The 22,749-nt window shown below is 33.8% G+C and overlaps 1 protein-coding gene across 1 annotated transcript in view; it reads right to left on the bottom strand.

Annotated features, from left to right (window-relative positions):
• Positions 1-22,396, bottom strand: part of jupb (junction plakoglobin b) — a 119,277-nt gene extending 96,881 nt beyond the window's left edge. The window contains exon 1 of the mRNA XM_073821498.1: positions 22,252-22,396. The gene's annotated coding sequence lies outside the window, so the exon portion shown is untranslated. The remainder of the gene's footprint in view (positions 1-22,251) is intronic.
• Positions 22,397-22,749: the final 353 nt, after the last annotated feature.

Below are 22,749 nucleotides of genomic sequence, written 5' to 3'. Positions count from 1 at the left end.
ATTTTTAGTGTACGAATACGCTTTAAGGGATACCTCACCCAAAAATTATTCATAATTTATGCACTATCCAATTGTTTGCCAACAGTTGCCGGTAGCTATTGACTTCCATAGTATTTTTCCATACTGTTGAAACCAATGGCTACCATCAACTTTTTGGTTATCAACATTATTATTATTTCAAATACTATTTCAGTCTTTCTTTTTTTTTGTTTTTTTTTTTGTTTACAGATGCACTTAAAGGGATAGTTTACCCAACAATTATTCATAATTTATGCACTATCCACTGGTAGCTATTGACTTCCATAGTATTTTTTCCATACTACGGAAGTCAATGGCTACAGTCAACTTTTTAGTTACCAACATTCTTCACAATATCTTCTTCTGTGTTAAACAGAAGAGAAAAAACTAACACAAGTACTTTTTCAAATACTATTTCAAATACAATTTCAAAATGTCATGTTTATTTCAATGTGTTGTCGTTTACTTGGTGAAAATGTTCAAAGTGAATTTGATTTTTTTTTTTTACTGTACAAATGTGCCCAAAGCAATATTTTAGCCAAAAATTTATGCACTATCCACTTGTTTTATCCTAAACATTTGCTGGCAGCTATTGACTTCCATAGTATTTTTTTTTCATACTATGGAAGTCAATGGCTACCGTCAAATTTTTGGTTACCTACATTCTTCAAAATATCATCCTGTGTTCAACAGAAGAAAAAAAAAAACGTATGCAAGTACTATTTCAAATGCAATTTCAGTCTATTTCAAAATTTCATGTTTAATTCAATGTGTTACTTGCTGTTTCTTTCTTTCTGAGTGAGCATGTTCAAAGTGAACTTAATTACATTTTTTAGTGTATGAATGCACTTAAAGGTATAGTTTAGCCAAAAATGATTAATTATTTATGCACTATGCACTTGTTTATCCTGAACAGCTGGCAGTAGCTATTGACTTCCATAGTATTTTTCCATACTATGGAAATCAATGGCTACCATCAACTTTTTGGTTAAAGGGGTCATCGGATTTTCCACAAGTTCATATGATTCTTTAGGGTCTTAATTAAGTCTCTAATATACTTCAGTTAAAAATTCCCAATGGTAGTGTAAAAAAACACCCTTTTACCCCGTCAAAATCAGCTCTGCAAAATTTCAGCTCATTTTAAGACATGGCCCCTTTAAATGCCACTGAGCCCTGCTTGCCCCGCCCCTCTTTGCTGAGGGATTATGAGCTGTAATGTTTACTTTAGCCACATTTAGGACGTTTAGCTGCATTTAGCCACGTTTATCGGCGGAACATGCCAACAAGCACATTAAGAAACGCCATTCGCAAAGAGGCTAAAAAAACCTTTATACTCACTTCTGCTGTGGATGAAGCTGCATCAGGAACGATTTGCACAAAGATAGATGTATATGTAGCGATTGGCGCTTTCCATTTAAAAACAAAAGTAACATTAAACCTCTACATCTTCAGCGGCTCAGACGTCGGGAGCAAATGACTGCTTTGTTCACTATTACATCCAACAACAGAATACCTCAATCGCTCAATTTGAGTCTTCCTCTGCACTTGAGTCGACACAATGGCGATCGTATTCGGACTGTTTCGGCTCGGTGAGGGCGGGGCTAAAGTAAGAGGCTCATGTCAATCAACTGTGTTTCGTCACAACAAGGAGCTGAGAATGATCTGATTTTAAAAAGGGGTTATTACTTTTAAAGATAAAAAAAAATACCACTGGGTGGATTTTTATCAAGGTGGTCGTGTACACAAACTACCAACACACATTAATGTTCAAACAACATGTAAAAGTTAGTTTTTCACCTGATGACCCCTTTAACAACATTCTTCAAAATATCATCTTCTGTGTGCAACAGAAAAAAAAAAAAAAACACAAGTACTATTGCAAATACTATTTCAGTCTATTTCAAAATTTCATGTTTAATTCAATGTGCTACTTGCCATTTCTTTCTTTCTGAGTGAACATGTTCAAAGTGAATCTGATTACATTTCTTGAAGTGTATGAATGCACTTAAAGGGATACTGTAGCTCACCCAAAAATGATTAATCAATACTATGGAAATCAATGGCTACAGTCAGGTTTTTGTTTACACACATTCTTCAAAATATCATTTTCTGTGTTCAACAAAAGAAAAAAAAAATTTTTTTTCAAGTTACAAGTACAGTCGTGGCCAAAAGTTTTGAGAGTGACACAAATATTAGTTTTCACAAAGTTTGCTGCTAAACTGCTTTTAGATCTTTGTTTCAGTTGTTTCTGTGATGTACTGAAATATAATTACAAACACTTCATACGTTTCAAAGGCTTTTATCGACAATTACATGACATTTATGCAAAGAGTGTTGGCCCTTCTTTTTCAGGACCTCTGCAATTCGACTGGGCATGCTCTCAATCAACTTCTGGGCCAAATCCTGCTGTTAAAAGAGGTTGCTGTTGGAGGGTGTTTTGGTACCATTCTTTATTCATGGCTGTGTTTTTAAGCAATATTGTGAGTGAGCCCACTCCCTTGGATGAGAAGCAACCCCACACATGAATGGTCTCAGGATGCTTTACTGTTGGCATGACACAGGACTGATGCTAGCGCTCACCTTTTCTTCTCCGGACAAGCCTTTTTCCAGATGCCCCAAACAATCGGAAAGAGGCTTCATCGGAGAATATGACTTTGCCACAGTCCTAAGCAGTCCATTCGCCATACTTTTTGCAGAAGATCAATCTGTCCCTGATGTTTTTTTTTTGGAGAGAAGTGGCTTCTTTGCTGTCCTTCTTGACACCAGGCCATCTTCCAAAAGTCTTGGCCTCACTGTGCGTGCAGATGCGCTCACACCTGCCTGCTGCCATTCCTGAGTAAGCTCTGCACTGGTGGCACTCTGATCCCGCAGCTGAATCCTCTTTAGGAGACGATCCTGGCGCTTGCTGGACTTTCTTGGACGCCCTGAAGCCTTCTTAACAATGCAGTGGAAAGTTTTTTTTCGGGATTAAGTTAATTTTCATGGCAAAGAAGGACTATGCAATTCATCTGATCACTCTTCATAACATTCTGGAGTATATGCAAATTGCTATTATAAAAACTTAAGCAGCAATTTCCAATATTTATGTAATTCTCAAAACTTTTGGCCACGACTGTACTATTTCACATACTATTTCAGTCGTTCTATTTCAAAATTTCATGTTTAATTCTGTTACTTTCTGTTTCTTTCTTAAATGGCTATTGTCAACTATTTGGTTATCAAAAATATCTTTTGTGTTCAACAGAAGAAAAAATAAAACCCATACAAGTTTGGAACAACTTGAGAGTAAGTAAACAATCACAAATTTTATTTTTGGGTGAACTACCCCTTTAAGGTTTGTTTGACTCTATATAATGCAGAGGTAAACAAATATCTGAATCGTACTGAAAAGTAGAAAGTTTAGGATTCATATAACCAAAACTATCCAAATCAAAAATTGGATTGGATTCAATCGGACTAAAGAAAATTAGCGCATATAAACAAACCTATTGAAGAATGAGACTAGAATCACTTTCTGTGTTAACTTAACTTGTATTTAATGCCAAGTTGAAGCTTGTTGTTGACATAAAAAAGGTCACAGGTACAATTATCATTATGCGTTCCCCGTGATGAGGACAATTAAGCTGCTATTTTTTGGCATGGCTTTAATCACCGGATGGATGATGCATTTTATTTGCTTAAATGAAAGTTAGTAAGGACACGACACACCATGCTGGACAATAACATTCATTATCTGTCCTTCTGCAGAGCATGCTGCTCTCGTCTGTTGGCATACGGTGCCAGCCATGTTGTCTGACTGCGTTGGTCTTGCCAGCTTCACAGACACAGAGGCAGCGGCTGCCATACCGAAAAAGGCACTTCAAATTGGCTCTTTGATGCACTGAGACAGAAAAGTAGAGGAAGGGGGAGTGCATGCAACGACGCCGGAGTGAGTTTTGGAATGGAGAGATGCTAAAAGAAAAAAAAAACATGTCAAGAGAGAGGAAGAGAGTTTCCACTGGGGATCTGCAAAACTACACATTTTCAAAATGGACTAGTCGAAAGTGGAACTGTTTTTAACTTGGCATGCCATCTGCACGTGTATCGAAACCGGCGTCTGAAAAATAGCACAACCATTTAAGTGTAACCGACATATATTCCACATAATCAGCCATCCCTAGTTTCCACAAGAAAATAAATTAGAATGCAATGAGGAAGAAATGCATATATGCATATTTAGGTTTAAAAGAGAAGATGAGAGACGGTGACAGGAACCGACAGAGACGATAATATGAACAGACATCTTCCTCAAAGACACGAATCTGAACGCAGTAACTACTACCGCATTTCTATGCAGATCACTCTTCTGGAAACATGCAAATGTAGGCTACATGCAAAAACACACAGAGTGCACATTCAATGATTCTCAAGTATTTTGCATATGGAATTATTCCATACGCCAGTGCATCGGCCATTAAGAGATTATAGCAAACAGACGCCCTCTGGTTAAAGCTAATCATCATCCAACACTCGGCCGCACTCTGGGTTTTTATATTTTGCTCAAGGCGAATTAGCGAAGACTTTAAAACATGAAAACCTCAATTGATGAGTCTCATTGCACTATAGCTCACATTCATTGGAATTTATTTCATTATGGTCCATTTTGTGCATTGAATAATAGTTTGTGCAGTGATCTAGGATTTAATTTGAGCTCTAATTAAATAAAAATGGATTTCGTTTTGCACATTTCAGTCAAGAAAGATATTTGTCAGTGAAAAGTAATTGTTTGATGAAATACTATGAAAATAAGCTTTTCTTTACAGTAATGTACACTGATGAAACCTCAGCAAGATCAGAAACATTCAATAAGAAAGCAAACAGGGTACATTTAGATTTTACTTTTTCATGAGTCAATGTTGCAACTGTGAGATGTTAACCCGAAGTGTAAGAAATGAAGTCACAATTGTGAAAAAAATGTTTTTTTTTTTTTTAGAAATAGTTGCAATTTATGATTGTGATTCTTTTCTTCCTAGTCACAAGAAATAAAGCTTGAATTTTTGCCTGATTAACTACAAGAAATAAAGATGCAACTATGAAATGTTGAGTCAAATTAAGTCAAATAAGAAATAAAAATTCAATTGTGAAATACAAAACAAAAAAAATTGTAATTTAATAAAATAATGGCAATTTTCCCCAAAAATGTAATTATTATTTTTTTACCTAATTAATTACAAGAAATAATGTTGCAACTTCTGTAAAATGAAACTAAAAAAATTCAATAAATAGACACAATTAATGATTGTGACTATTTTCTTCCTAATTATGAGAAATAAAGCTTGAATTGTTACCTGATTAATTACAAGAAATAAAGTTGAACTGTGAGATATTAAGTCAAATTGTAAGAAATAAAATTACAATTGTAAGATATATAACTAGAAAAAAAAATATTTCATAAAAATAATTGCAATTTATTATTGTGATTCTATTCATCCTAATTACAAGAAATAAAGCTTGAATTTTGGGCTGAATAACTACAAGATCTAAGGTTGCAACTTTGAGATATTAAGTCAAATTTAAGAAATAAAATTACAATTGTGAGATATAAAACAAAAAAATAAATTGCAATTTAAAGAAATAATTGCAGTTTTTGCTATTTTTTTTTACATCCAATTAATTACAAGAAATAAAGTTGCAACTTTGTCAAATTCTGAGAAACTTACAATTCTGAGATAAAAACAAAAAATAAACAAAATGCAATTTCAAGAAATAGTTGCTATTTGTGACTGCAATTGTTATTTTTATTAATTACAAGAAACAAAGTTGCAACTGTGAGATATTGGGTCAAAATGTGAGAGATTAAGTTATAATTGTGAGATATAAAACAAACACATTCACATTTCCACAGTTTTCATCTTTGAGATATTTAGTCAAATTGTAAGTTATTGTGAGATATAAAACTAAACAAAAAAAAGGTAAACAAAAACAACAAAAAACAAATGTAAGAAATAGTTTAATTCTTTTCTTCCTAATTACAAGAAATAAAGCTTGGATTTTTGCCTGAGTAACTACAAGAAATAACGTTGCAACTGTGAGCTATTAGGTAAAATAAGAAATACAACTACGATTGTGAAATATATACTAATCACAATTTGAATAAATAATTGCAATTTTCGCCAAAAAATAAAATAATATATATATATACACATACACACACACACATACATATATTCTTCATAACAAGAAACAAAATTTGCAACTGTATGCCAAATTGTAAAAAATAAGTTACAATTATGAGATATAAAACAAAAGCAATAAAAAAATTGCAAGAAATAGTTGCAATTTATGATTGCGATTCTTTTCTTCCTAATTACAAGAAATAATATTGCAGCTGTAAGATATTAAATCAAATTGTGAGAAATTGTGAGATATAAAACAATAAATAAATCGCAATTTGAACAAATAATTGCAATTTTCGCAAAAAAAAAAAAAATTTTAACCCATGTAATTACAAGAAATAAAATTGCAGCTGCATGTCAAAAAGTGAGAAAGTTACAAATGTGAGATATAAAACTAAAACAAACTAACAAAACAATAAAAAACTATTTCAAGAAATAGTTGCAATTTATGATTGAAATTCTTTTCTTCCCAATTACAAGAAATAAAGGTAGAATTTTATCCTGATTAATTACAAGAAATTGTCAGAAATAAAATTACAATTGTGAGATAAAAAAAATAAAAATAAATTGCAATATGAAGAAAAATAAAAAAATATTTTTTAGCTAATTAATGAAAAGAATTAAAGTTGCAACTGTATATCAAAGGGTGAGAAACTTACAATTGTGAGATATAAAACAAAACAAACAAAATGCAATTTCAAGAAATAGCTGCAATTTGTGATTTTGATTATTTTTTCTTAATTACAAGAAACAAAGTTGCAACTGTGAGATATCAGGTCAAAATTGTGAGATTAAAAAAACAAAACTAATCGCATTTCAACAAAGAGTTGCAATTTTCACAAAAAAAATCTCCAAAATAGTTGCTTTTTTTTGCCCCTTAATTATAAAGTTGCAGCTGTGAGATATTAAGTGAAATTGTAAGAAATAAAATTGCAAACTATACAAAAAACAAACAAAAAAATAAAAAAACAATTTCATAAAAAATTTTAAATTATGAATAAAGCTTGAATTTTTTGGCTGATTTACTAAATAGTTTAAATTTAAGAAATAAAATTACAATTGTGAGATATAAAACAAAAAATAAATTGCAATTTGAAGAAATTATTGCAGTTTTCACATTTTTTTAATCTAATTAATTACAAGAAATAAAGTTGCAACTGTATGCCAAATTCTGAGAAACTTACAATTCTGACATAAAAAAACCTAAAAATAAACAAAATGCAATTTCACGAAATAGTTGCTATTTGTGATTGCGCTTATTTTTATTTTTAATAATTACAAGAAACAAAGTTGCAACTGTGAGATATTAGGTAAAAATGTGAGAAACAAAGTTACGATTGTGCGATATAAAGCTAAAGAAGCAAACAAAAACAACAAAAACTAATGAGAAGTAGTTGCAATTTATGATTGTAAAAATGTGAGATATAAAACCAAAACAATCAAAAAACTATTTCAAGAAATAGTTGCAATTTATTTATTACGCAAAAAATTTCAACAATAGATGCAATTTATGATTGTAATTCTTTTCTTCCTAATTACAAAAAATAAAGATTATATTTTACCCTGATTAATTACAAGAAATAAAGTTGCAACTGTGATATATTAAGTCAAATTGTAAGAAATAAAATTACAATTTTGAGATATTAAAATAATAAATCACAATTTGAAGAAATGTGAAGTTAACTATGAGAAAGAGTTGCAACTGTGAGACACAAAATGCGAAACAATTTCAAGACATAGTTGCAGTTTGTGACTGAGATTATTTTTTCCTAATTACAAGAAACAAAATGTTGCAACTGTGAGCTATTAGGTTGATTTGTAGGAAAGTTATAACTGCAAGTTTATTAATATAGGTTTATTGTTGGATCGCGATTGTCGTTAACTGTCAATCACACATAAACACACAAGCCTACATATATTTCCTGCCAATGCATACAGTAGCTGCTGTGAATCTCTCCTTCCTGTTCCAGAGTGATTTATTCAGTACTTCTGTTCTCTCATATGTGCTGCTATCTACCTCTCTCTCCACCTTGCCTAGCATTCTCAATAATCGTCACCACCTTACTCCTTTTTCTATCCATTGTGGTTATCTTTCTCCTTTTTTCCCCATCCGTTGCTTCTCTGAGGCTGCCTTTCCGTTCCTGACAATCGAGACGGTAAAAGAAATGGGGCCGAATTATTGCCTGAGATAACAGGAAGCGTGCATGTACGCTGGTGTAAGTGTGTGTGTCAGTCTGCGTACGTGTGCAAGCCGAGAAACCGCACCATCTTTAAGTCACACACATGAAATCAGTCTCTGTGCAAGAAAATATTATAACGTGGTCAGAATGAAATTCATTCGCACATAATGACATGTTTTGCCACACCATCGAACATAAAACTGGGTCAGCCGTCAAGGAGGACACGAACCAAAGCTGAACAGATTTTTACATTATGTAAATGCCACTGTCTGCCTGAGACCACCAGCGTAGTATAAATAGCTTGGTTTCTGTGGCACTTACAAAACGCAACTCATACATATGGCCAGACAATCATCAGCCATACGCTCCCTGTCTTTGCTCCTCTCTCTCTCTCGCTGTCACAAATTCTTTATCCGTTATCCTCTGTGTTCTCTAGATCTGTCCGTCCGCTTTGCTCAAATCCCCTCGCAAACATATTCTGAACAACAGACGCTCTGTTTTCAAGCACAACAGCAATGCATTTTGAGCAAAGAGATGGGAAGATATTAAACTGATAAAATAGAGAGCTTCCAAAGTAGGTACACAAAACTGGAAGAAGGAAAACAACAGTAATGAAAATAAAGTTGGATGAACACATGATGAGTTACAGACTGATGAAGAACCAAATGAATTTTCTAGACTATAATAATATTTATAAATGTACACACACATACAGTTGAAGTCAAAAGTTTACATATACCTTGCAGAATCTGCAAAACGTTAATTATTTGACCAAAATAAGAGAGATCATAACAAAATGCATGTTATTTTTTGTTTAATACTGACCTGAATAAGAGATTTCGCTTAAAAGACATTAACATATATGTCCACAAGAAAAAATAAGAGTTAAATTTCTAAAAATGATCCCGTTCAAAAGTTTACCTACACTTGATTCTTAACACTTGTTCCTTAACTGTTGTTACCTAAATGATCCACAGCTGTGCTTTTTTGGTTTAGTGGCGAGTCCCTTGTTTGTCCTGAACAGTTAAACTGATCGCTGTTGTTCAGGAAATCCTTCAGGTTCCACAAATTCTTTGGTTTTCCAGCATTTTTGTGTAATTGAACCATTTCCAACAATGACTGTATGATTTTGAGATCCATCTTTTTACACTGAGGACAACAGTGTAGGCTACATAACATATCTAGGCTGTTATTAGTATGTAGGCTATAATAGGTTGTGTAGTTGTCTATAGCTCTGAATTATGCTTGAAAAATTCGGTCTCTATTTGCACTTTGAATATTGAGAGACTAACTTTGATTATGGCTGCATTTATTGTTTGCACTTAATACGACTAATAAACTTTCCTGTTGTTTATACTGTAGATTGTTTAAAAATGCAGTGGTTGCCTCTAATTTAAATGGCTCTACCTATAATAGAGAAAATAAACATCTTGTTCATTTACTCATATTTTCATTCATTCTTGTCCCTTGCTTAAGGCATAAAATAAATATTTTAAAAAAGGCTTTCAGAATCAGCCCATTTGCTTGTAAAACATCAGCAATCAGAATCTGGCATGAAGAATCAAGATCGGTGAATAACTAAAAAGAAATGCCAGGACGAGTGCTGGCTGTTCTGCTCAATTGGCAGTTGTGGTGCTCCTAAAAATTTTTGGGTGCTCCTAACATTTTGAAGTTGGGAGCACCAGTGCTACCAAGTAAAAAAGTTCATTTCGAGCCCTGAAGATTCAGGGGTAAAAACTTTTTGAATTTGAAGATCAGGGTAAGTTGAACTAATTTTGTCTTCTGGGGAACATGTAAGTATCTCCTATAGCTTCTGAAGGACAGTACTAAATGAAAAAAAATATATGATATTTAGGCAAAATAAGAAAAACGTACACATTCTCATTACATTCAAAAGTTTTCACCCCCAGCTATTAATGGATAGTTTTTCCATCTGAAGCATCAGTGAGCATTGACTCTTCTGTAATAGTTGCATATGAGTCCCTCAGTCGTCCTCAGTGTTAAAAGATGGATCTCAAAATCATACAGTCATTGTTGGAAAGGGTTCAAACACACAAAAATGCTGAAAAACCGAAGAATTTGTGGCACCTGAAGGATTTTTCTAAAGAACAGGGGACGGTTTAACTGTTCAGGACAAACAAGGGACAAATAAACAAACAAAAAAACAGCTGTGGATCATTCATGTAAAAACACAGTATTAAGAATCAAGTGTATGTAAACTTTTGAACAGGGTCATTTTTATAAATTCAGCTATTATTTTCTCTTTTGGACTGTATGTGAATGTCTTATGTCAAATATCTTATTCAGGTCAGTACTAAATAAAAAATAACATGCATTTTGTATGTTCCTTCTTAGTTTGGTAAAATAATTAACATTTTGCAGATTCTGAAAGCTGTATGTAAACATTTGATGCCGTCTCATTTATATATTTATATACATATCTATTTACATTTTTTATACTGTATTAATATTTATGCATGTATTTTTATTTATTCAATTATACAGATTATTTTTGTTTACAATATAAATTCATATTTCACGTACACTTCATTTAATGTTGACACATTTTTCAGGTTAAACAAACATTACTTACCGTTTAAAAGAAAAGGGTATTTTTACATTAAGTAAATCGCAGATTAAATCTATATTTTATTTGTGAATAGTAAATTATTTTAGATCATCAATGCTCACAAAAAAAAACCTCAGAGATCATGTTTTCAAGTCATTTTAGATTTGATTTTGACATGACATAAAGGGTGACATCTATGTGGGTGAGTTGTTTACTTTCTTTTTAATTAGTCTTTCCATTAACACCATTATTTATTCATTCCGACTGATTCATTCAGGCATGCATACAAATGAGAGGCTGGATTAATTTATTTATATTCATTATATATAATATAACATATGCAATGTCTTCTGGCTGCATACTACAGGTTGCATACACACTGCACACTGCAAAATGGTCAGAGCAGTATTGTAGTATGTGAATATGAACAGAGATGTCAGAAATGAGTGGATTCTGTGGGCCAGACTGATGCTCTGCTGGTGCTGGATGTCAGCCAGAAAACTGGAGCAAAAAAATCATCAGTATGTCAGTGTTTGGATGATGATGGACAGTAACAGCCAGTTGTCCATTATACAAACAAACCACAAATTATAGCAAATAAATAACAGCATTTACAGGCAACAAATGTACTGTGCTAAACACTTAAACCCTTCCACCTGATAGCAAAGCACAGAGAGAAAACGGTATCAGTAAATGTCACAGACTAGACTCAAACTGGTCACGCTGTGTGATGAACACGCATAGAATTAGCTATGGATGTGCAATGCTTGTAACCGCTATACACACATGCACTCATGCAATAAACACAAGAGGTCAATGGAATAAGAAGAGCAGCTAAGGGCACAAAATAAAGAGGCAGCAATCTCTGAGCACTGACATTATGTCTAATGTAGCGTGCCAACCTTCTCTTTCCTTCCACTCCTATCAGCTCAAACACAATAAACTACAACTCTCAATGACACTTTCACAGAGGAAGCATAAATTTAAACGTATAAACTAAACGATTCTGGAAACTACAGCAGGACGTTCAACATTGTGCCGTGTCCTGCTGACTTACAGGTTTGTTCAAAATGAGCCATTTTTTATAATAAATGTCCCCAATATCACAGCTAAATATCTGGAGTCCATATATATGGGCCATTCTACAGAATTGGTGCAAACTGCTGTACCACAACCAAAAAACACATTTAAAAGCATTTAGGTATTCAAATCTTAGACATTTACTAAGATCCTTCTATTATCGATTGAAACCCACAATAATATTTAAAATATCAGTCAGCTTAATATATATTAAAAAAAATCAGCATTTATTGAGTAGTTTCAGTTGGGCAGTGGCTGTCCTGAACCGTAACTCCTAAATTTCAACTTATGAAAATAATAAAATCATTTTTGTAATTTTTTTTCCATTGTTGTTTTTAAATGTATCTTTTTAATTCTTTTAAAAAAGTGAAGTACAAACAAATTTTTAGATTTTCTTTATGTAAAAAAAATGTGTTCCGTATTTTTCATTTCACTACCGAAACAGTGTTTTAGTCCATTGGCTGAGACTGATTTTAACTACATCCCTACATTAATGATCAGGAAATATTTATGTGTCACTCTCTCTCTCATAGCTACAAGGTGTGCATAGATCCCATCATTTTGAGTTCAAAACTCTGAAAAATCTGTGTGTAACTTTAAGGAACGTCACTACCAAACACCTTTTTTTCTGCAATTAAGCACACTTTTTTAGAAGTTATTCCATAACATTTACAACATTTAGTTTTTATGTGTACAACTGTTCATAACTGTGCTAGCTAACCATGTGCTGATTTGCATCTTTAAGCTAGGTTCAAAAGCATCTAAAATTGTCACTATCGAAAAAATTGGTGGAGTTTCGGTAGTGACATCTTTATTTTTTTGGGCGTTATCCTTTAAAATTGTCACTACCAAAAATGTGCTTGATGCCTTTTACAAAGAAAAAGTGGATTCAAAATACAACAAATCTTATAAATTACACATGAAATATGGTTGAAAATGTAATTGTTATTGATTTACCTCTAAAAATGTTTTAAATCAAACAGCAAAACAATATATTTACAATATAGATATATGCAAAATCTTAATAGGTCAATATAACCCTTTTAATAAAATTATTATTACTGTTTTTTGGTAGCGACGAATTTGGGGAGAGCGCAAATATTCTAAAACTTTCTGAAAATGCAATATGAGAATTAACTGCACAATTACTGGAAATGTGTACCTTGGATATTATACAATTTGCATACATACAAATTTTCATAGTTTATACAGTCAATATAATGTTTATTAATTTCCATTTCAGTTGTAGTTTGAGATATTTTAACACATCAAGTTAAACTAAATGAAAATGAGAAATAGTGCTTTGAAAGGAACCTAAAAAAACAAGTTTAAGTTTTTTAATTTTCTATTTCAGTTAACATTTATTTTATTTTAAATAACCTGTATAATAATAGTTGTAGTTTTAGTTAACTATAATAACCCTGACATACATTATAAGGCATAATTCAACTTTAAAACTTGGCTTGAAAGTATAACAAATAAACTCATTCATTCAAACTTTTAATGTATTTGTCATATTACACAGAAATTAGTCATTTAATATATTTTGTGGGGGGAAAAAAGAAATTGTAAAACTGAGTTCTGAAAGATTGATGGGCTCATTAATATTAATCACATTGCAAATTACTATGAAAACTGCCACTTGCATTAGTGCTTAGTCTTAGGGTGTGTTCACACTTGTCATGTTTGGTTTGCTTAAAACAAACTCTGTTGCGATTGCTCTGTTAGTGCAGTTCATTTGAGTAAGTGTGAACGCTGCTATCCGAACCCTGGTGCACACCAAACAAGCAGACCAAGACTGCTAAAAAGATGGGTCTCGATCCGGGTCGAATGAAATATAAACGCAACAAGCACCAAATACTTCTATATGAACCAAAAACAGGATGTAATAATAAGATGCAACACTATTATGCAACATGATTTCACAAAGGAAACAAGCATGTATCCAAAACAAAATGAGCAGAGGGCAAACATAGAGCAACGAGGAGGTAAAGTGCCTTTTATGAGCTCTTTGTGAGTTCGCAGGTGGTGAAAATAAAATCAGATACACGCAACAATGAGCTCACTTAGTCCAGCAGACGGCATTAGATGTATTCGACTTACAGCAGCACTAAGCAGAACGATCGGTGAATGGGTACTTTGATGTCATTTTGATTTCGTCATGTGCATTTGATAGAAAAGAAAGAGAGAGACATTTACTTGCAACATAGAGGGTTGGAATAAGTCCCACTCCACATTACTTCCCACTGAATATTCTGTTTTTGATTATACAACTGCAAAGTTGTGGCGTTCACAACCATTTCTTGCTCTCTAGAACAACAGACAAGCGAGACAAAGGCTGGATTTCTTTTAAAAAGAAAAAAAACAACGATGCATTCTTTGACAGAAAAAAAGGACAGTTCAGAGGTTTATTTTCTGTCAGAGAATGATTCTAATTGCTATTTTCTGCCATCTGAGTCTTGGAAAGAAAATGAATGCACACAGAAGCAGAGCAGCAGGGCAGGTTTCCACTGACACCAGTGCCAAAGGGATGCCACGGCACAAGACTCTGTCAAGCTCCGGCTGTAAAGAGCAGCAGGTGTCTCGGTGGAGGGCTGAAGGGGCATCGCTATATTTCCATCACGCCAGATGTGAGCTATGACGGGGAGCATAAAGGTGAATTCACAGGGCGAACAACGTGATAATATAGCTCACTGTCTGCAGCTGTCTGTGCGTGCATTCATTAGAGCACAACATCACCCTTTCATCATTAATAAGGATCAGTTTAACACCATTCTGAGAATGGATTTGTTGTGGTTTAAATGTCTACAACAAACCAACTAATTGCAGATGCAGTCTACATTAGTTTCCATCACCTCTGGCCAAAACATAGTCCATAATACACTTCCTAATAATATTAAAACCAATGGTTTGATGCTAAATGATGGATTTGGTTCTTACAAACAGTTTTTCACTTCACAAGATGTTAAGTGATGGACTGGAGTGTGGATTAGTGTGATGTTTTTATCAGCTGTTTGGACTCATTTTGATGGCACCCATTCAGGATTAGGGCTCTACAGTGCGACCATTTCAGTTGGCGCTTGCAACTGAAGACTACTGTGTACTATGAAGAAATATTTAGGAGCACCATGTGCGACTGACCTGACCAGCATATTTGTGTTCGTGCTGAAGGGAGTTTCAAAGGTTTCTACATGTTTTTGCAACGTTAAGTAATGTATGACGGACATATCTCACAAATCCTTACATAAAACAAAGTCTAGAGAGAGTGTAAATAAGAGATTCATTGTGCACTGTAGAAAGCTTAATTGATTATAATGGAACTTTGTGAAATTGCAATGAACTATATTGATTTAATACAACAGTTAAATAAGTTAATATCAAAGGTGCCATAGAATGGAAAACTGTGTTTAGCTTGGCATAGTTGAATAATAACAGTTCAGTACATGGACATGACATACTGTGAGTCTCAAACTCCACCATTTCCTCCTTCTTATATAAATCTGGTGTTTGCAAAAGACCACCGAAAAATAGGTCAATTCCAACATAACACCGACTATTACGCAATAGTCCCGATCGTTAATAGTTACGCCCCCAACATTTGCATCGCCCAATCATTAGTAACGTCAGAACATCAATAAAACCACTGAAGGGACATGGTTAGCTTAATGCTAGCGCTAGCCTGTACATAAGATTTTACTTACCACATAAACGGAGAGATGAGTGCACTGATGATAGCCAATGATTTACAGATCCTGAGCATCACTAAAGCATCAAAACTTGTGTGGTAAGTCCTTCTTACATTATACTACTTTGCTGCAGTATAGCGTTACACAGAGCACATGCGATCACAGTAGTGAGAGAAAAAAATTTTGCGGATTCAAAACGTCAGATTCAACAAACCGGCTAGAGTTAAATAAATTAAGCGGCCGTAATTAAATATATATTTCCTCCATGTGTTTCCTTACAGCTGTGTGAGCAAGCCGCTCTGTGAGACAGCCAATCGGAGCAGAGCTCCTCATTATTATGCAGGAACCTTCCAAATAAGGCAATAACAGAGCATTTCATTCTAGGGACAAATCCTAGGGTTGTAAATGGACCTGTAAAACCATTTCTGCAGATTTTTTGCTCTTTCCTATGCCATATACCTTCTATGTAGATATCAGAGAACCAGTGTTGTTTTCGTCAACGATGACGATGACGAAATCATTTCGTTGACGCCACTTTTTTTCATGACGATAACGAGACGATGACGAGATAAAAATGGCTCGTTGATGACTAAAACATGACGAGACGCGTGTGAGTTTTCATTGACGAGACGAGAATAGACGAAAATGTTAGTGGGTGGTCCGTCAGACGTTTAAAATGCATGACATTTCCGCTTATTGTGCATGCCAATTAAAACTTAAAAAGTATCTGACGCTATGGCAAGCCGTTTTAGCATTAAATACTCTTTGCTATACTAGTATGGCAAGCCGTTTTAGCATTCCATCCTTGTTTGTCTTTTATGTTCTAAAACAGCCTTCATTATTGTAATTATTGGTGAAAATAGTCGATCCGGAAGCTCACATTGTGTTGAACTATAGATCTGCTATTTTCAGAACTTATAAGTGACACTACCCAACAGCAAAATACTTACTGACCTACATTAATTTGTTAAAAGACTACTTTTTTCCCTTTTTTTGACTAAAACCTTTTTGACTTTTCGTCGACTAAAACTAGACTAAAACCTTTTTGACTTTTCGTCGACTAAAATTGGACTAAAACTATCACATATAGAAGTGACTAAAATTTGACTAAAACTAAGAAGCATTTTAGTCCAAAAGACTAAGACTAAGACTAAAGCTAAGATGGTTGTCAAAAACAACACTGCAGAAAACAATTTAAAATATTGTTTCAATGCATTCTATGGCACCTTTAAGTAACTTACATTACCTGACTATAACACTATTGCCTGATTTTGCTCTATTCCGTCATCAAAAATGGTCTGAAACAAGTCACAACTGAGCCACTGTACATCTCCATTTAAACACAGCGTTGTTCCGTTTATGAATGAACGTGCGTTTTTAAATAAATCTAGTGAGTCAATGATTCAATTTCCTATTCATAAAGAGTCACTTCGGCCGTTCGATTGAATCAAATGAAGTTGATTCAGTAACTTGCCGCCACCTACTGGCAGATATAGTTTCATTTTTAAAGTACTGTATCTTTTCAGTTATTTAAATCATTAATTTTTTTTTTTGTATTCAACATTTTATATTTAAAGGGGTCATCGGATGCAAAACTAACTTTTATATGCTGTTTGAACATTAATGTGTGTTGGCAGTTTGTGTGCACAACCACCCTACATTGACAAAAATCCACCCAGTGATATTTTTTTAATCTTTAAAAGTAATATCCCCTTTTTTAAAATCAGGTCATTCTCAGCTTCTTGTTGTTGTGACGAAACACAGTAGATTGACATGAGCGTCTTACCTTAGACCCGCCCTCACCGAGCTGAAACAGTCCGAATACGATCGCCATTGTGTCGACCCAGGTGCAGAGGAAGACTCTGATTGAGCGATTGAGGTGTTCTGTTGCATTTAAAGGGCCCATGCAATAAAATGAGCTGATATTTTGCAGAGCTGATTTTGACAAAAAAGGGTGGTTTTTTACAATACTATTGAGAATTTTTAACCAAAGTATATTATAGACTTTTCATTAAGACCCAAAAGAATTATATGAACTTTGTGAAAATTGGGCATCCGATGACCCCTTTAAAACATTAACCTCAACATTAATTTACAAATTTGATTGCACTCATGCCACCTCTGAGCGTCATTAAACACCTACAAGCCACTTTTGTAGTACAAATAAATTGTTAATACTGATTTCATTTGATTGGTAATTTATTCTACTTTTTCTTTTCTGTTGTTTTAATTACATTTTTTTTTAAAGATGACATACTTTTAATAAAGTTGCCAAAAATGCCATTACAAAGGTAAAAACAAAATTCCTTAAATTACTTTGAGTCAAATTGAACCTTTTTTTAACCTTAAAATTTTATATTACATTTTTTGATTATTGATTAGAAATTTTGACTGTGCTTCTACATTTTTAAAGTTAAGTTTCTAAAACTACAAACACAAAGTAAGTACAGAGCCCTGAGGATCCACTGGTGAGCAAGTGATGCAATGCTGAATTTCTCCAAATCTGCTTAGATGAGAAAACAAACACATCTACTTGGAGCCTAAAGATGAGTAATTTTCATTTTGGGTGAAGCATTCCTATATAAACTGTCCATAAATCTAAATATGCAAAAATCCTCAGTCTGCCAGCACTGCAAAGACGAAAAAAGTCGGCCTCATAAACAACTGCTGTGAGAAATCAATGATGGGTCGCCTATGTGGCCCACAACACCAGAATTACTGACATTATAGTGTCCTGTTGTTTTCTAGTTAATGCTGCATGAACATGATTGTGTGCAAAGTTTGAGTCTTTGTCTTCATCCGTAAATTCATTTGTCATCCGAGCTCATCATTACATAACTATTTAATAAAACGGCACTGATTAAATGATCATTTTTGTAAATTTGCATTTACCCCTATAATTGTAAATCATTGTGCAATCAGAAATACAGCCCACCGCATCAATGTTTAAATTTAATCAGCATCTTGACTGGTTGTTTTGGCTATTAACCAATTTGTGATTTGTAACTGTTGGTTGTTTCTTAATTTCCTGCATTTACTCTGTTGGAAACCTAACAAAAATTTTTTTTCACATTAAGCTGATATAAATTTTTTCGGAGATGGCTCTAACCACAAGCTTGGCCAGAAGTATCAATCAACCCGTCTGAATTTCTAGCGGCATCTATAGCAAATGTTCCCCACTCTAAGAAGAAAACCAAGCTTGGAAAGCAATACTGGCATCTGGGATGTCTGTGCACTTGCAGTGAGTAGATACCATTAAGCTTTGTGTCAATCAAAGTGCCACAAAACCCACCCATCAATTATGTGAACTTGACTCGAAACTGCGCTGTAAAGGAGTTTATGTTCAAACGTTGCTGATAATAAATAACTGCACATTACCAAAGCATACACTGAAAGGTTAGTCTCAATACAAACCAGACCTCTAAACCCTGTTCACACCATCAATGCCTTGCAGCAACATAATGACCTGAACTCAATGCAATCTGACAAGTAACAACATCGGAAGAGTAGTGATGCTCATTACAGTTACTAGGGCAGTAAAGTGTGTGGAAGTCAATGGCAACATCCGAATGCGTACTTTCCTGGCTTTATAGTAGATGAAGAACAGTATGTGAAAGAGTTGTAGGCTATGTCTGAATTCACAGTATTCATGAAACAGTAGTCACATGACAACAACATGGCGACATCCTTAGTAGCCTACATCTGAGTAAGATTCATACTACAGCCATTAATTCTACATTAGATGCATTTTTTTTAACAGTCACAAGGTGATTACTTAAGAAAAAATACCTACTAGGTTGGACACAACGGCTGAAAAAAAAAAAAACCCTAGAAGATCAACAACACAGCAACTTCATTTATTTGATGCCAGTGTGAACGGACCTTAATGTTTAGATGCGGTTTAATGTTTGAGAGTTGAATTCAGTTTCACTGTGAACATAATTTAAATCACTCTAACTCCAACAAAAATATACTATAACACAAAAAGACCCTCACAGCATCTGTATTCGGAAGGTGCTATAGCTCAAAATGATTGATAATCGCAGTCATGAAATGATGTAGCTCTTCATAGTTATTTTAAACAGTGTACGAGCAGTTGTTGTTCCTTTTAATTGAACTAAACAATATTAATATTAATAACAGTATCTATTTTTTTTTTCACTAGCGATTACTGCTGGATATCAGTATACGCACCAAATCGCTAGGCATTTATCGCAATTTTCATCTTCGCTCCCACAGAAAATTTTGATTGATCGTTACTTTTGGGTTACGTTAATAAATCAAGTTAAATACTAACTAAACAGTCAAATACACCAACCCTAGTTGCAATTTTATAATTATTAGCATATATTTACTAAAATTATAAATAATTATTCATGGTAAGAAACGAACCTTTACCGAATTATTGGTAATCACAATCACCAAAATATACTCTAAATAGTTATTTGTTGAAATAAAAAAAAATTGATTGCTCTGAGATAACATGATTTTTATTCCCTTTTATCTATTTTTTACTAGTGATTTCTGTTGGATATCAGTAAACGTGACAAATCGCGAGTCATTTACCGCGCATTTTCATCTTCGCTTCCACAGAAATCGATTTAATTACTGCTTTTAGGTTACGTTAATAAAGCAAAACCACTTACTAAAATTGAATTAAACAGTCAAATACACCAATCCAACTTGCAATTCAACAAATATTAGCCTATATTAACTAAAATGATGAATAATTATTCATGGTAGGAATCGAACTTGAAAATTATTGGTGATCACAATCACACAATTATACTCTAAATAGTTATTCTAAACAATGTATAAGGAGTTGTTTGTTGAAATAAAAACAGAAATAGAAACAATTTTAAAATGATTGCTCTAACATAATTTTTATTCTCTTTTATCTATTTTTACTAGCGATTTCCGTTGGATATCAGTAAACGCGACAAATCGTTAGGCGCTACCACGGATTTTCATCTTCGCTTCCACAGAAATTGACTTATCGCTGCTTTTAGGTTACGTTAATAAATCAAGTAAAATGCTAACTAAACAGTCAAATACACCAACCTTTTATAACTATTAGCCTATATTTACTAAAATGATAAATTATCATCCATGGTAGGAATCGAACCTGAAAATTATTGATAATCACAATCACAAAATTATACTCTAAATAGTTATTTTAAACAAATGTATAAGGAGCTGTTCCCTTTTATCTATTTTTTTCTAGCGATTTCCATTGGATATTAGTAAACATGACAAATCGCAGGCGCTCCCAAAAATAAATAAATAAATAAATAAATAAATAAATCTACTTATGGCTGGTTTTAGGTTACGTTAATAAAGCAAAACCACTAACTAAAATTCAATCAAACAGTCAAATACCAATCCAACTTGCAATTTAACAAATATTAGCCTATATTTACTAAAATGAAGAATAATTATTCATTGTAAGAATCGATAATCACATTTACGAAATTATGTAGGTTTCTAAAGAGTTATTTTAAACAATATGTCGTTTGCTAAAATAAAAAATAAAAAATAGTAACAATTTTAGAATTATTCCTCTGACATAACATGATTTTTATTCTCTTTTAACTATTTTTAACTAGCGATTTCCCTTGGATATCAGCAAACGCGCCAAATCGCTTTTCGAATCGCAATCGATTTTCCTCTTCGCTCCCACAGAAATTCACTTAATCGCTGCTTTTAGTTTACATTAGTGAACTAACATACTAACAAACTAACATAGAATCAAGCAGCCAAATTGCAATTTTACAACTATTAGCTTCTATTTACTAAAATTATGAATAATTATTCATCATAGGAATCGAACCAGAATGTCTAGCAGTGCATAAGAACATGTTAACAATTCGTTTAGGTTCTTAAGGTTTATAATATTTGTTATTAGTTCAGCAGATTTGTGTTAATCAATCAAACAGTTCAAACGCGACTATGATTTTACGCAATATTTCTACGGGCATCTAACAGAGTTGACGATCATGCGCGTATAAAACCGGTTTGGCTAGACACAAATTTAATAAACTTAGAATTTGCTCATTTAACTATGATACAAACGAACCGATCTTGCATTATGTTCGACATGTAGCAGTGTATCTGCACTCAACTAAAGCTCAAAGTTTAGATTTTTCAGTTTCAGAAGCTAAACATGCACAAATCGATAACACTATTGCCTATCAATACTATATTGTAAATGAAAGCAATAATTTAGAGAATGAAATTATGCAACATCGCCTGATGTTTCGCATCTACCGAGTGTGACGAACTCCGGTGGGCTTTAAACCAGCTTCCCCGTGTCATGTTTGATACAGAAGTGCTCCGTTATGGAAACCGAGCACAAAAACAAGAAATAAAGCAATGCACACTTAAAGATCAAGATAGCCTATTTGACAGCAGCAAACTCCAACGATGCTTGCATGTGCAAACGGCGTCCTGCGAAGCACATTAACGTTAACGTTCATCTAACGGGAGAAGAAGGGTGGCTTCCACGGTCGCCGGGGCAAAGTCATCATTTAAATGAGCGAGCATGCATCAGGACACTTATTTACCTTACAGAATGATCACAATCCACTGGCGAGTGTGTCCAAAAAAATCAGCTCGTGAATCCCTTTCTCCGGCCCCAAGTCCCTCCGTCCACTCTTATCCAAGTCTGGCAAACGTTGAGCAATAGAGTCTGACAGCAGCGGAACCCTCCGTGAAGTCTCCGGTTGCATGAGAGAGCGAGTGGGCGGGACCTCTAGCGGTTCAGTTTCTACACCATCGGTAATTATTTGAGGATTCTAGCGCATCTATTGCGACTGATGGCCATTCATGCTCGTTTAGAGATAACCATCAGGAGAATCATGTGAGATTTAAGGTTCATGTTCATTGCCGCCATGTCTCGCCCTGCTGTTACTAGGCTGTCTTGTTGCCGGCGATTTTTTAGGGCTCTGGCAATTTTTCAACTGTATTTCTTAATTCTAATAAACTCAATTTATTTTCTTAAATCCCCACAACATTATGCACATATTTTCATCCAACAAAACACATCTTTTCCACTTAAGAGT

This window comes from Garra rufa, chromosome 17 (genome assembly GCF_049309525.1).
Source record: "Garra rufa chromosome 17, GarRuf1.0, whole genome shotgun sequence".
NCBI lineage: Eukaryota > Metazoa > Chordata > Actinopteri > Cypriniformes > Cyprinidae > Garra > Garra rufa.
This window is presented reverse-complemented; position numbering and strand designations above follow the sequence as displayed.